The following is a 16,401-nucleotide window of genomic DNA, read 5'->3' on the forward strand; positions in this document are numbered from 1 at the left end:
TTTTTAATTTTACAGTCGACAGACTGTGCTTCCAAAGTTATTTTTAACCTATTAAGCTAAAATATTCAAAAGGCATACCTTAAACCACATTCGTGTGGGAGCTTGTTTCACAGGGAAACCGTACCTAATGTCGAAAGCGGCGAGCAATAATATTTTCATTTCTCATGCTCTGAAAGTTGGTCGTTGTTGATCTAAAAAGTGTGCAGAAAATTATGCGTTTCTGCTCTAGAGCACTGTACTTTCTAAATACTTTTTTTTCTTTTTTTTTAAATTTTCGTTTTAAATGATTTTGTTGTATCATTGTCTTCCGATAATTAACTCTCCTAATTGCATAAATAACGATATTTTTACCTTAATTGTTAATTAAATAAATAAATATTATAGGATATTATTACACAAATTGACTAAGTCCCACGATAAGCTCAATAAGGCTTGTGTTGAGGGTACTTAGAAGATATATATAATATATAAATATTTATAAATACTTAAATACATAGAATTGAAAGATTGAAAGTATTCACGAAATATTACTGAAGTTTACTTTCCTCGTATTCGAAATGAAAAGTAGAGTGCTCAACTCGGGTGAAAGACACCATTTCAGTCTCGGCCTATTGGCGCTTTCACTGCGTTCGAGCGCCAAACTAGGTACCTGGACAGGAATGGGGTGCCTTTCATCTCTTGGTTAACAATTTACTATTCTGCCTACATTCCGTCCGACTGTCTCTGTCAGTTTAGTTGACCGCTTATACTAACTAATTTAGTATTAAAAAAAAAGTTTATTCACGTTTCATGCCTTATAGATATTTACGTATTTATTTATTATTTATTTATGTAATAGATACATATAGATCTAAAAAAATGCAAACAATAAAACATATTGGTACTCCATCATTTAACCAATATGTTGTAAGTGTAACGTTTTGTATCTATGGAATGATAACGTTGGCCGACTTATTCTTATTTAATTAAATCTAAAGATTACAGAAGTTTTCAGACTTAGTGATAAGGAATCTTTGTGACATTAGAAGGTATCACAGTCATAATTGACGTTGATCTACAAATTTAACACAAAACGCAACAAGCGTCTCAAACTACTTTGCGTCATTATTGAATAAACTAAGTGCTATAACGTCAACGGAATTTTTTAATAAAGTTATTCCACGGTCCTTATTTTCTGAAGCTTCGTGTAATTTTGGAAAACCCAGGAAATTTGCAAATGTTGGAGTGCGGAATATTGAACTGTTTAACTTGGTACTCTATTACGCGACTCAGAGATGAGGAATTCCAACTTAAATATGCTGGAGTGATTGTGAGAGAAATAGAAATATTCTTCTCTTAAAAAGAAAATAATGAAATAAAAGCTATGCGAGGTACCATTGTCCATACTTAACGCTGTATGTCATAAACACAAACATCACTCAAACGCCAAGGTCCTGGGCGCAAGGTTGCTAATGTAAACCTAACCGAAAGAGTGAAGGTTACTTTGACAGCGTCCGCCATAACACCTATAGTTGTCCATGGCGCGGTGGGCACGACTAGTAACGACGACTTTAGGTATTCTTGGCGTTCAAAAGGTTAAATGTGTCGCTTTATTTGTTACTAAAACGTGTGTAAAAATTACCGCTGACGTTTCGAAGACAACATTAATATTCGTCGTCTCGAAGAAAGACCGGCTAGAGTTGACATTGATTTTATAATGACATTCAAATTTCGAACATCAAGTCGAGATGACGTTTTATTGAATGTGTGATCAAATGCCGTATTGGCGGTCTTATACCTTTCTAGGTTCATGTCTACTATTTTTTGCTTCCGAAGGATGTTCGCTCAATAATTACGCGCCACCGACGTTCCCATCGGAATAATAAAGTACCGACAAACTATCCAACTTTGCCCGGTTTTTTCTACAAATAACAACAACAAACAAATCTATGAAAGGCAAACACGATTGTGATCAATATAGTACATATAAACGATTTTATTTGCAGAAAGCTATTTTTTGGAAATTTGTTGGCGGGTAAAGTTATTTCAAAAAATTTTCAACATTTACCACGTCGATTTTGTTTAGAAATACAGCTCGTAAGACGTTGAAATACTTAAGGACTCCAAATATCGTAAGTCATCCGTTCAAAAATCTTTGTGTTAACTAAATATGTAAGGACACTTCGTTGGCTAAAGAGGTGTATACCTCCTTTTGAGCTTCATGTCTACTTATTTATGCTTTCGAAAGTTGTTCGCTCAGTAATTGCGCTGCCACCGACGTTCCCATCAGAATAATAAAGTAACTAATCACTACTTGCTCGAAGTAGAGAATTGTGTACTAACACGTGCAGGGTTATTCAGGGAGGGGTCTTTAGAATAAGTAGGTAAGTAGCTAAAAAAATGAAAAATAATTTATCCTGTGCCACTGCTGCTGTCATGCGTGCGTCAGAGGGTTTCGGCTATAAGTCCCCACGCTGGTCCAATGCGGGTTGGAGATTTCACATATACTTTTGAATTTCTTCGAAGATGTCTAAGGTTATAGGTATAGTCGTTCGATTTGAAGCTGGCCCGAAGCGGCTAATCTTTTGTCTATTGTTAACTAAAACCGCGCGTGCCACTACCTGCAAAAAAGGGTCGTATAATTCGAGTGCGGGATAGTCCAACGCTCAAAAAACCAGTGTAGGTGTGCTCTCCGATAACGCGCCTTTGTTACGCATATCAAGGACACATTTTAGACTGGTTCGGTAGCGTTCGACTCGCCGCCACTCAGTAACGGTATAGGAACCACACAAGAAATCGCAAATTATTTTTCCATTTGTTCATTTTGAATCTTTATCGAATTTCAATTATCGTAGGAGTTGTAATTAAATAACCGGTTAAAGTGACCGGGCACTTTTTTTTGCAGGTAGTGGCACGCGCCGTTTTAGTTAACAGTTAAACAAAGGATAAGCCGTTGGGGGCCAGCTACAAATTTAACGACCCTAGGTACTAGGCATTTTAAATAAGTACATTATTTTCTTTTCAGTAATTAGTCGTTCTCAAACTTGCAATGAAATGTTGACATGACTCACTTCAATTAGGTCCGGAAATACTACATATCAGGTGTGATGAGTGAAGATGATATGTGAAGGAATTTCATACAGCCTTACACACCTAGGACTGTAAGGCAACCTTCTTTTGTTTTTAAGCGTCAAATTATGACACGTCTTGGCATCCAACCATAAAAAACCTATAAGCAAAATTCTGCCATTACTTATGTTTTTTTTTCTTTTTTGTGTTTGTTTATTAATCCCGGCGAGAAACGGGGTTACCGGCTGCGTATCCCTATCCGAACCTCGCTACGCTCAGCCGTCTATATCTACTTGGCCTGTCCTACCCTTTGTTTCCCGCCCTCTTTAGTAACTATTTAGTATTATTGTTATTTGTCTGTCTTACCATATCTCGGGACCATGGGGTCCCGGACCTTTGGGAGGCATGCGTGGGGCCGAAGCCAACAGCGCAGAGTCCCTTTAAGACAAATTAATCTAAAAGCAAGGGATACACATGGCGGATACCATCTCCGAGCGCACAATATGATACATCCGGAGATGGTCCCCGCCTGGTGCAAAGACTATTTTAGTGCAGCACTTTTGTGTTGCGATGGGATCTAAGGTCATAAGGCTATTGATTTGAAAGTTGTATGGACTGGATAATAGGCTATGGGAGGCGACTAGCGGACACCTGCCGTGACAATCAGTCTCGGAATTGTTTAAGACAGGTGGTAACTCGCCAACTCATTGAGTGGGCCCCACAACGGCCGCACGCACAGTGCGACAATAGGGCAAAACTTTGGAGCGGCTGTGAGGTTGTCGAGAGGTGAGTCTGCGGGAGCCAGATCCCGGTAATCCGTTCAGCAGGCCGCCGGCGTTATGACATTTTACACTTCCAACCTGGAGCAAGAGCGGGACCTATCCGCTCTTGCGACTCCACTCTAGCCGGCCGGTGAAGGCAAGCGCAGAGGCGAGGGCCAAATAAAAGGGCCCTCTGGAATAGGGGTCCGCAGTGTCGCCACTCACCGTCAGCTCGCCACAAGCTGCCCCCGCGGGTTTATTATTATTATTATTTTAGTGTACTATTACTTAACGATATTTACGTAGACCTTGTTGTCACAGTGGGTATTTATTAGCTAAAACCGTGATTATTTAATATTTGGACTTTTACAATGTAATAACGATGATATCCTCCATAAAGACTAAAACAGAATTTGCCTCGCGTCTCAAAAGATTGAAGAAATCTTTGAAACGCAATGTCTTAAAACTTAGTCTAGTCCTTTTAACTTGAATTTAACCTAAAAATAGAATTTCCTGTCTCATACAGGTCAATACGGGTCAAACACATTTCAGAAAACGGACATATAAAAATTAAATTTCTTATTAAATTTCCCTTCTGTGGAAATCAATTAAAATTAACGTCACGGGTATTCTTTAACTTTGCGATGTATACAGGAAAGATGCAAACGAGTTAACACTACAATGTGTATGAGCCATACATTCTACGTAAGTATATGTATAATTGTTTGATACATCTCAGACAAGTTTTACCCTAATTAAGATTCAAATCAAAGTTCTCTCAGAATAGCGACGTTCAGGCGAAACTCCGATACGTGACGCGAACTCAAATACTGCGAATTCGATAGACGTAGCTACAAGTTTCTATCCAACCTGAGTAGCGTTTTGAGATGGATCTTATTCTTAGTAATTCGCAGCAATTATCTAACTTAACTTAATTTGTTCTTCATAGCACCAAAGAACTATCTGCGTCCGTTTATTACGAGTACTAAATACTACTACAGTACTTCGTAATAAAATCTTACTTGTTAGTATAGGTATCGCCAGGAAAGTTGAGGTGAATTACACACACAGCTGTGTAGTGTTTGTACTATGCCTCACCCCCACATGTACGTAGCTGTTATATATATATATATGTTATATATACAGTTGTGTGCAATATAATAGCAGTACACTCTGCGACGAAGATCGTCTTATGATGGATGGATGACTTGGGTTTCGATGTAAAGCTTTGATTGGAAGTAATAGGAAAGATTCAGAACAAGTATAGTACACAATTGTATTTTTTTCGTAGGGTTTTACGTTTTTATAGGAGTTTCCGTTTAGTAAAAACAGCCGATTTTCATATTTTTTTTACTTCCAATATCATTTAAGTAAAGGTTACAGTTAATTTTGAAAAAAATATCAAGTAATGCAGAATAATTATATAAAAAGATACAATATTATTGATCTAAAGTTATAGTTTTCCCTTAATTTACATTTTCTTATGTACTGCTATTATATTGCACACAACAGTATATAGCATGTACGCGTTACTTTATTAGAACCGCAACCGTTGTATCATTGACGCCACATCTTACAGCTGCACAGTGTAGGTACTAAAGCAAAAACAGTATCGAATGAAGGAATGCGTGAATGTGACTTAAGCGCACGATATTAATCTAAAAAAAAAATTCTTTGTGCCACCTTGCAGTTCGAGGTTCTACTTGGTATCAAGACGAAAAAAAATACCTATTTCAAAATTTCGCTGCCATTCAACATGTGACTTCAACTTTCGTGCCCTTTATTATGTCAATCTAGCTATTGACATAATAAAGGGCATATATGAAAACCAATAATTGTACCTCTGAACATTGACAATCTCACAAGTGTGCGATCACTTTCCTCTTGTCAAAGAGATTGTTCCCTGAGCATTGATGGTATTTCTGTTTGTTCTAGAACAAATACTTTCAACACACTTCTATTACTTAGAACGTCGTATAAGCTAGCGTTTCTGGGGTTTTATATGGCCTTTTGTAAGGTACTCCTTGGCGACACAAAGGTATTGGAAGAGAATAACGTCAAATCGTATTCAAGTTTCAAGTGAGTTTTCAGATGAAAGCTGGAAAGCGTTGGAAATGGGTTACGTTAGTTGCTGAAACGTTTGGACAGCTATTAGTTTTGGCAGAGATTAGTTTTGCCAAATCAGTACTAGTTAATCACAAAGTCACAGATCTATGTAGATCTGTACACAAGTCAATTTAAGTTTACATATACGTATTTTGTTGTTAGTGTGAGTATTTAAGTAACTTTACGTAGGTAGGCCAAAGGCCAGAACTCACTGGCTTAATAAACTGAGAATATGAACGAAATCTGAGCCTAAACAACAATATACAACTACATAAATACATAGATAACATCATTCAATCACATGATTAGATCGACATGATTCAATTTAATCAGGAACAAATATCTTTGCTCATCACACAATCTTTCAGAATTGTTTTATAACACTAATACCTACGTCTAGTTTAAGTTTATATCAAAAATACACACTGTATATATAAAGCAAAGTCAAATCAAAACGTTCTTAAATGTCGCTTCCTGAGGGACGCGAATTTCTATTACTTTGCCATTGCAGCTTCCATTTATTCCAGAATTCTTTTGAAGCGAGAATTCGCAAGCTCTGTCTTCCGAAGCATGAAATCACTAAGATAGCTGCCTGTCTGACGAGGCCAAGGATGTTATTATGAGGGTTATGTGACCTTTAACTGTAATAGATGTATAGGTCAGTGTTACCAACATAATAGTGTTTTGTGAAACATGTACTAAGGGTTCTTAAAATTCAAGGATCGAAGTTACGAAACGAAGTTGAGTTTTGTAAAGACAGGCCTGAGAATTTTAAGACCTAAATTATGTACCGTTGCACATAATATTTATTTCTAGGACAGCGGCAAACACCTAAACTGATAAATAAAATCTAAATAAATATTGTTGTAGTAGATGTTTGCCTAGAAGTCAGCATTAAAAAAATACAACAGTTGCATAATATTGCATGAATATTTTGAACAACACTGCAGTTATGAAATATGATCCTATAGGTATAAGGGCCCCCGCTCCTTCCCGTCTTATGTAGTTGATTTCGATCTCACTAAAAGTACTGGAGTAGAAAAATAGTAATTACGGCAACATTTGCCCAGCAATTTAAAAAAATAGAGGTGTGTTCTGGGTTCAAATTAAGGTCCCCAATAATTATTACCACACCGGCTAGCAACTCGATGATCGATTCAATTTTGTGAAATAATCGCATGTACCTACTCACTTTCGGTGGCATTAGGTGGGATGTACACCATTTACAATTAAAAATAATGTGTTTTACACCAGAAACATAGTACAAAGAGTGGCGAAGTAGGTTATCTTCATACAAACGCACCGCGCGCGGCTTGTACATATGTGTGCGCCATAGTAACTTTACGTCGCCGCACGCACACTCAAACAAAAGCCCCGACTGGCTGGGGCACTGAGAAACTGGTCGAGATTTTGTTTGAGTGTGCGTGCGGTGACGTATAGATACTATGGCGCACCCATACAAGCCGCGCGCGATGCGTTTGTGTGAAGATAACCTACTTCCCCACTCTTTGTACTATTCCACAAACGAGACCCACAAATCTGGACGGTCTCCCAGGACGCGCTGCTACTAAGACACCGCTCTCGATCGTCGGCGCAATGTCGTCTAATAATGCTCCATTCGCATCTTGCTAACTCAGAGTCTTCAACTGAATCAAATAGCCATCACTCAGTGACGGCAAAGCTTTTTAGCTTGGTGTTAATAAGGCCTTTGACGTTCTGGTAAGTCATGTTCAAAGAAGGGATGTTGGCTAGGTCGCGGTGGATTCTAGGCTTCTGTTTTTTGTTTTCGAAATAACCACACTAACATTTGCATTTTCGGGTTAGACGTCCGCCAACATACATTTATCGTAGTGGATTGCAGGAACACTCAACTATAAAGGCTTATAGTTGCCCTGAGATTTAAGCTCCCCCACGCTGCTTTCATTTCAGCCTCTTCGCACAGTTGCTGCGCTACTCTTTAACTTCTTGAGCGCTCGAAACCATATTCCACAAGTGAATATGTTTTCGCCCTTCGACTCGGCCCTGCAGTACCACGCACGGAAAAATTGTGAAAACTTGTATTTCAATTTTAAGAACACTTTAAAGTTTAAATTATTTTAGTTAACAATAGACAAAGGATAAGCTGATGGGGGCCAGCTACAAAGCTAACAACTATATCTATATGCTTCGTCCTGTTGTGGTGTACATGATTTCGAACGAGGTTGATGGCACTCTGACTGTCAGAAGCTAAGTTAACTATTTGCAATTTACCTGTTATCTCATAGATAAACCGACGTAAGTAGCATGCTACAGTAAGTTAAGTTCACAAAACAACCTATACCACTTTCTTTTGATGAATCACTGAATCCTGAGTCACAGTAGGCTATGCCCTAATTTAGGAAACAGAGGCTCAATCCTAATAGAACTGTTACAAACTTAATATAAGTAAGTTATATTATGTTATTTTGTAATATAGGGTAAGGTTTCAAGTAAATAAAGATTATTTATTATTATTTATTAGTGACTCTTCACACTTCAAGATAAAGATAGTTAATTATTCAAGTAGGCATATTACAATGCGCCTATGAACGTCATACCGGCTCTAATCCTACGCCTCTGCTCTGACCCGAGAAGATTTAAATCCCCCTTAATTGGAGGAAGCCTTCAAAGCCTGTGTTAGCTTTAAGGTCAAAAAACCGAAGAAATCACATTAAATTGCAATAACACCTATATCGACCTGATATAAATACCTGTCAGTAATTTGGCAGTAACTTGCTCTGATCTAACCTAACGTGATCAAATATGTCGTAAAGCTGTGTGTTGTGACGTCATTGTCGTCGAATCATGTACGGCATAAGGTGCGCGAGTTTGATAAAATGTTTATAAAGAAAAAAAAAAATGTATTAATAAACCCTTATTCTAACTTAAAAATTCACTATCTTTACAAAAAAATTTCGATTGTTAAATCTTTGCTATTAGACTGTTGTTTGTTTTTGTTATCAAAGTTCGAATCGAATATTCAGAGAAGACTATTTAGTTGAATGTCGTAGTTCTATGGCAACGAATTTTTATAGATGGAAGAAAAACTCAGACAAAAACAAAACAAACATTAATTGTATTTATAGTTATTTTCGTATCGTAGGTACTTGTGGATCGCAATTGTAGTTTTGGACTATACTTAGTGGCTTTATAGTAGTTTTAGATTTTAAGTATGATCTTGATTTTTTATATAAGTACCTATCGTCCCTTCGTTTATTCATTAGATTGTACGTAGTACTACATACTCATTTTATGAATGCAAATTTGCAGCTCGCTGTGCATTATTACCTATTCCATGCTTCGATCCGCCCCAATGCGCGCACAAAGGCATAGATCTATTAATAGATAGGGGTGAGGTCGATAACCGGTGCACTGCAGTTTATAATGAAATATCTTCCCACTCGTTCACCTGGGTCTTTACTATGGAATCTCTCATCGTGTGAGGTCAGTCGATAAAGCTTCGAATTATTTAGGACTTCGAAGTATATTAGGTTATAAGTACTCGGAGGACTAATGTCAAAATGTGTTGATTTTGACATTTGCTACAGTAGGCGTGGGTGCTTTGGCTTGAAGCTTGACGCCACGCTAGTCACGCTACTCGCCCCGCTAATCGCTAGACGCTAGCCTACTAAGCCCAAGTTGGCAATATGAAAAAAATGGAATGTCCTGATAAAATTCCGGCCAACACCCTAAAAGCAGGTTTTTTAAATTAGATTTCCAATAACCTTGCCACGAGTTTGACACTGACAAATTCACTAACGTCTGCGTAACTTAATTTCTATATATCTCGCTCGCACTAATATGCCAGTAGGTACGAGCGAGATGCATTGAAAGTACCTAATGTAGCTTTATTTGACGTTCATAAGCGCATTGTAATATGCCTACTTGAAAAATAAACTATCTTTATCTGTAATGGTGCTTACTGAACGCTTACTCCTCCGAAAACGTGCTTCTGTACTTAAATATATAAAATTTTGTACTTTAGCGTGTAGCTGCGCTCTCTCGGAAAGGTTTCCACGGAAGACCAGCGTCGAGACCCTTAGGTGGTATCTTGACATTAAGCTGAGTGGAGACCTTTGCAGTGACGCTTAATAATAAATTGATTCTGTCGTCTCATGTATTAGGTAAGCGTTTTCTGGAAAAAAAAAAAACCCTGTTTTACGAACCAATAAAGTTTACCAAAAATTTTATTTTGGTTAAATCCCTTATTTATTCCAAAACCAATCGTGGTTCGTGGTCCATTAGCCCCTTTACTACTCGTAGCCACGATTCCCTCAAAGGGCCATAAATCAGGATTTTTAGTGTTTCCCTTGAAATGTCAAGACAAGTCTGGGGCAAACCTGACTATGGCAACCGTAATCAGAGCGTACATTTAGATTTCGATAGCTAATTTACCGTTGTGTTGTATCAGCTTCTAAATGTGATTCGTAAAGGAACTAGGTACGCATACTTTTTGTACCTACCTTTGCGAAATTTAAGAAGGTGCGTGTAAGATTTTTTGTCAATTTTACAGAGTTAAAAACCCGCCGCTCAACAATACAACAAAGTGTATTAGTTTAACACGTGTGTCACTAGGTGGTTCGAGGGGCTGCGCTGGCAAATTTTGAAACCCAGTATTCAGGAGAATATTGAGCTAGTAAGTACTCAGTAGTTAAACTCATGGTAAGGGAACCGGTATCGTCCTACGTGAGGACTTTAGCGTACTATCGTAGTAAAATGGGTGTAATTTGTGTAGTATGTTGTTGGAAACGTAACTATGTATATTATCACAACCACGGACTTTTAATTGAATTCAATTAGGATTATTTCAGAAATATGTCCGTAATATTGGATGGTAAGATATATTTCCCTAGTGTTAATCGCATCATGAAACTGACTTAAAAGGGGGTTAATGCAAAGGTACTGTTAAGTACTATAAGATTGTATCATTATGTTTCCTACCTTGGGGCCTTAAATCGCAAATATTGGTATTTTTATACATTTTGGCTGATCAGATGTCGATGTTTTTTGATGGAAAAACTAAAAATGTTTTCGGAATTTCGGGGTTGGTCCCTTAGTAAAAGTGGCTCGATATAGCGAGTAGAATCAAGCCTTGCATTTAAAGCTCCATGATGGGAGACTGTCACAGGTTGCCCATTTTTAACTGACTTCAAGATTTCAAAAGAGGAGGTTATCAATTCGGTTCTGTAGTTTTTAAATATTTGTTACTCCATAACTTCGTCATTTCTGAACTGATTTTGAAAATTATTTTTTTTTGTCAAAACTCAGTTCTAAGTTCTAATGATGGGATCCATGAGGAATCGAGGGAACTCTTCAAATGTGAAAGGCATACATATAGTGATTTTTGTATTTTCTGTAACAAATCAAGCATTTACATTTAAAAAAGTGATATTTAATGAAGTGGAACTGCTGATGATGATCAGAATGGAACTCTTCAACGACGCATAGTACACGTTTGGCGATTTGTCCTCTTGGCTATGTTTGTTAAGCAAATTCGATTTTCAAGACAAATTTTTGTCAAGTTCGAGTTCTGATCATGGGGTCCATGAGGACTCGAGGGAACTGCTCAAATGTTAAAGTCATATAGTGATCTTAGTATTTTCATTAACAAATCAAGTATTTACATTTGTAGAAGTGACATTTGATGAAGTGGAAGTGCTGATGATGAACCGAACGGAACTTTTCAATGATGCATAGTTCACGTTTAGCAATTTGTTCTCTTTGCCAAGCAGTTAGGTTTCGAAGGCACATTTTTATATTTCTATCCTATTTAGTTTTTTAAATAATTATCTTGTGCTTTATTTCATGCATGGTGTGAAAAAATTTATCTTAAATACAGTCGAATACCCTATTGCGGGTATCTTACCAGTCAACCATAGGGCAAATCTGAAATGTGTTTAGGTGGGTGCAGTGGCAAAAAAACATGTTACCTCCTTTTCTACATAATTAGGCGTAGGACGCTGTCTTTTTAATTTCATTGTATGAAATCTAAAATCAACAATAATCACTTTTCTTTCACCGTTTTTTTTTTCTTAAAAATTATAATCGACAAGGATTGGTTAGGATTTTAGCAGTCTATCTATATGCAGGGTGATTTTATAATGTCTGACACACACTGTGGGTATCATGGGTGTCACAAAGGTGCAAAGCAAAGGGAATGGGAGGCTATCAGGCGGTTAAAAGAGCGTTTGAAGGAAACCCGACAGCACGGCGCCCGGCCGGTCGACCTAGGTATCGATGGTCGGATGTGGTGGACACCGATCTGCGCGAGCTCCAGGTTGAAGACTGGCGAGAAACTGCACAGGACCGGGATCAGTGGCGAGCAGTCGTGTTGGAGGCTAAGACACACTTTGGGTCGCTGTGCCAAAGGAGTCAGTAAGTATATAATATATAAATAAATATAATATAACTAACTGTAACTTGTTTGTGTGTTTATCGAAAATATTATATTTACATATTATATACTAATATCATTGTCTAGTACCCACAACACAAGCCTTATTGAGGTCAGTGTGGGACAAGGTTTGTCCTGTAATATTTATTTATTTATTCACATAATTTTGAACAATTCGTCCGACTACCTACTTCTGCTCCTTGTTAACACTACCCAAAGGAAATCGAGTGTGCTGGATTTTCAACCCTAACGGTTTTATAAATACCCACTGGCTCGGCCATCGTAAAAACGTGGTCATCCGAGCGAGTGCACAATCTGCCCTAGCGTGGATACTGTCCTCATAGCTTTAAATAGGTGGACTTTGAAATGGATTTTCGTCTGTTTTGTACGGTCACGTCTGAAAATATCAATACGAAAAAAGTGGCAAAAATATGTATACACGACTTTATTGCCCATATATTAAGGTAGTGTATACATATTTTTGACACATTTTGCGTATCGATATTTTCAGACGTGACTGTAATATTATGAACTAGGTCTACCTTTAAAGGATGACTCGCTTTAGACCGGAGCGGGCCCGGGCCGGACTTTCCGGCGCTTTTCTACGACAGATGACCGGTGATCACGTGATGCTTTCCATAGAAAACGAAGCGCCGAAAGCGGACCCGACCCGGTTTAGCGTAAATCATCCTTAACTGAGGTGGCAGCACTGGCACGGACAAAATAATTATCCAAACTCATTGTGTAATTAAAATAATAACTATTTAATAGAACATCGAAATTGTTCTAATAGAATTGAATATGAGTAATCAATACCAACTAATATGACTCGTATTTCAAACAGCATTTCATCGTTTTGACAACCCAGTGGATGACCTTGGCCATTTATTTGTGTGATAAGCACGAATATTTGTGTCAAAGTTTAATGAAAGGTCCCACGTTGTCGCTTACCATTTGCTTTGCTTGTATTTTTTACGAAAAATCTGTCAAAGCGTCCTTATGGCAAGCGAAAAAGTTATAAATAAATATTATAGGGACATTCTTATACAAATTGACTAAGTCCCACGGTATGCCACGAAGGCTTGTGTTGTGGGTACTCGGACAACGATATATATAATATGTATACAAATACTTAAATACATAGAAAACATCCATGACTCAGGAACAAATATCTGTGCTCATCACACGAACAAAAGCCCTTATTACTTATTTATCACTGACCGGTTCTTATCTTGTGGCGGCCCGGCGTCGCGCGGGCCGGTGTATCGGTACAAGTGTGCGATAATGAGCCTTGTACCTTATGGCGGAGGGTGAAGAATTGAACAATGATGTTTCCGAGTATCACGAGTTAAATTCAGATGGCGGTAACAATTTAGCGATGCAATTATCTTTAGATGACCAAACAACGGAAAGTATTTCTAATACTTTCATGGACCAGGAGGAATGTACAAGTAAGAGGACTAGACAAGAAGAGGAAGAGCAAAATGAAAGATGGCAAGAAGTTATAAAGAAATCTAAGAAACGGAATATACCTACTATGGATTTAACACCGGGACAAGGAAAAAAACTCACGGAAATATGCATAACATGCAAGAACGCATTACCAAAACGTTTTGCATTATCCAAGTTGTTTCGAGATCACGATGTTTCTAATGTGTCCAAGATCAAATATATTAATCCATTCAAAGTGTTGGTACAATTTGATAAAGAGGAAAGCGCGGAACGTTTTCTTTCCAATCAAGTATTTGTCAAGCAATACGGTTGGAGGAACTTGCGTACTTATGAGGTCGGTTTATCATACGGTATAGTGCGTGACATTGACCTTGGCCTTGAGGACAAGGAAATAATGGAGAATATGATCAGCGATGTTGAAATAGTATCTATTAAGAGATTAAATAAGAGAAATACTGAGGAGTCCGGATGGGTTGAGAGTGAAGTGATAAGGGTATGTTTCAAAGGTGACAGTTTGCCATCATATGTCTACTTATTTGAGATTAGGGCGAGAGTAGAACCATACATTTTTCCAGTTTCCCAGTGTTCAAAGTGCTGGAGATTTGGCCATACACATAAGCTATGTCCAAAGAAAATTACATGTCCAAAATGTACGGGTAACCATGCAAACTGTGAAACAACTACGTATAAATGCCGTAATTGCACTGGGAGTCATATGGCGTTGGATAAAACATGTCCTATATATCAGAAAGAAAAAACAATTCGGGAAATCATGTCTGAATCGAACGTGACCTATAAAAGAGCCGCCGAAATATATGCATCGCTAGGATCTCCTGTTGTGAATAAACCACCTCGCGTTGATTTTTTGCCTCCCACTTCTATGCCTTCGGTTTTTAATTTCAAGCACAACTCAAACACACAGCAACCTTTACAAAAACGAGATCAGATCACATATTTTCAGGCTTTACCTTCTGAAACTGAGAAAATAACTACAGCTGAAATTCATAATCCACCAACATTGCCTACTTCTAATCAAGATCAGCGAAAACCACGGCGGGTGCGTCGGCGTTTGAATAAAAAGGATCCAAATCTAACTCAGGAGCATCACACGGACTTCGGACATATATCGGACGACCAGTCAACTGTTATGGAGAGTGAATACCCAGACGCACCAGCACCGAAACCCAAAATGGACAATGAAGACGGGGCCAAAGATAAAAGTACAATAGGTGCTTTATTAAAAAAGTTAAAAGACATTATATTTTCTAAGGGGGGTTTGATAGTGGATAAGATCAAAACTGCGATTCAAGTATGTTGTGAGTACTTTATATCATTTGTTACAAATTATCTCTGTGATGCATCACTGTTTAAAACTATTTTAAATGTATTTAAAGCCTAATAAGAGGGGCCCGATTAGACTAAATATTTTACAGTGGAATTCGCAAAGCATTAGGCCAAAGTTGGTTGCATTTGAGCAACTACTCATACAGGAAAAGGTCCATATTGCCATTATAAGCGAGACATGGCTTAAACCCGATTGCTATTTAAAAGTAAGTAATTACAATATATTTCGTTCTGATAGATTGGACGGTTATGGAGGTGTAGCAATTTTGACACACAAGTCGATTAAAGCTCAACAAAGTCACATTGTTTGCTCTAATGCAGGAATAGAAACTGTATCTGTCAAGTTGCTCAATTGTAATCAAATTGAAAACATAATCGGAGTATATTGCCCATCTTCCATTACGACATCGCAAAATGATTGGGATTCTATATTTTCTAATTTTCATCAAAAAACGCTTGTACTTGGAGATTTTAACGGGCATCATACAAATTGGTCCTACAAGACAGAGAGTAGAGGTACTAAAATCCACGATTCGTTATTGGATAATAATTTTGTATCAATTAATGATGGCAGTCCAACTCGATCGAAACTAGTAAATAGTTTATTGCAATTATCTTCGCCCGATTTATCTGTAGCATCTAGCGACATATCGTTAATTATGAAATGGGCTGTTTTAAATGAATCTCTAGGTAGTGACCATTTAATAATTAAAATTTCTACAGAACTCAAAACCTATATGAGCCCAACTTGTCGCAGAAACTATAAAAAGGCTAATTGGGAAGAATATACGTCACAACTTCATGATCTTTTTAATAATATTGTTTTACCTGAAGATCCTCAAGAGGCTTACAATGAATTTATTAATAGCTTAAATACAGCAGCGGATGATAACATTCCGGTGTATAAAATTAACAATAATCCAACAAATATGTTTACTCCGAAACCCTATTGGAATTCAGATATATCCCGCGCTGTAGCAGAACGACGACTGGCGTTGGCCAAGTTTAGACGTAATCCTATCCCGAGGAACCTTCAGGATCTTCAGGACAAAATACGGTCAGCACAAAAATTAATTAGGAACAGTAAATGTAAAAGCTGGCAGGAATTTTGTAGCTCTTTAGGTGATGTGACGTCTCCATCTGATATGTGGAACCGAATGAGGTGGCTCAAAGGATACAATGCTCCAAGATCTCATGTGGATGAGTATAAGGCTCTAGATCTTCTTGCTAGTCTGACTCCCGACTCAGCTTCTCCACCGGAACCCGTATTTAACTCGC

The sequence above is a fragment of the Cydia pomonella genome, chromosome 11 (genome assembly GCF_033807575.1).
Source record: "Cydia pomonella isolate Wapato2018A chromosome 11, ilCydPomo1, whole genome shotgun sequence".
In the NCBI taxonomy this organism is placed as follows: domain Eukaryota; kingdom Metazoa; phylum Arthropoda; class Insecta; order Lepidoptera; family Tortricidae; genus Cydia; species Cydia pomonella.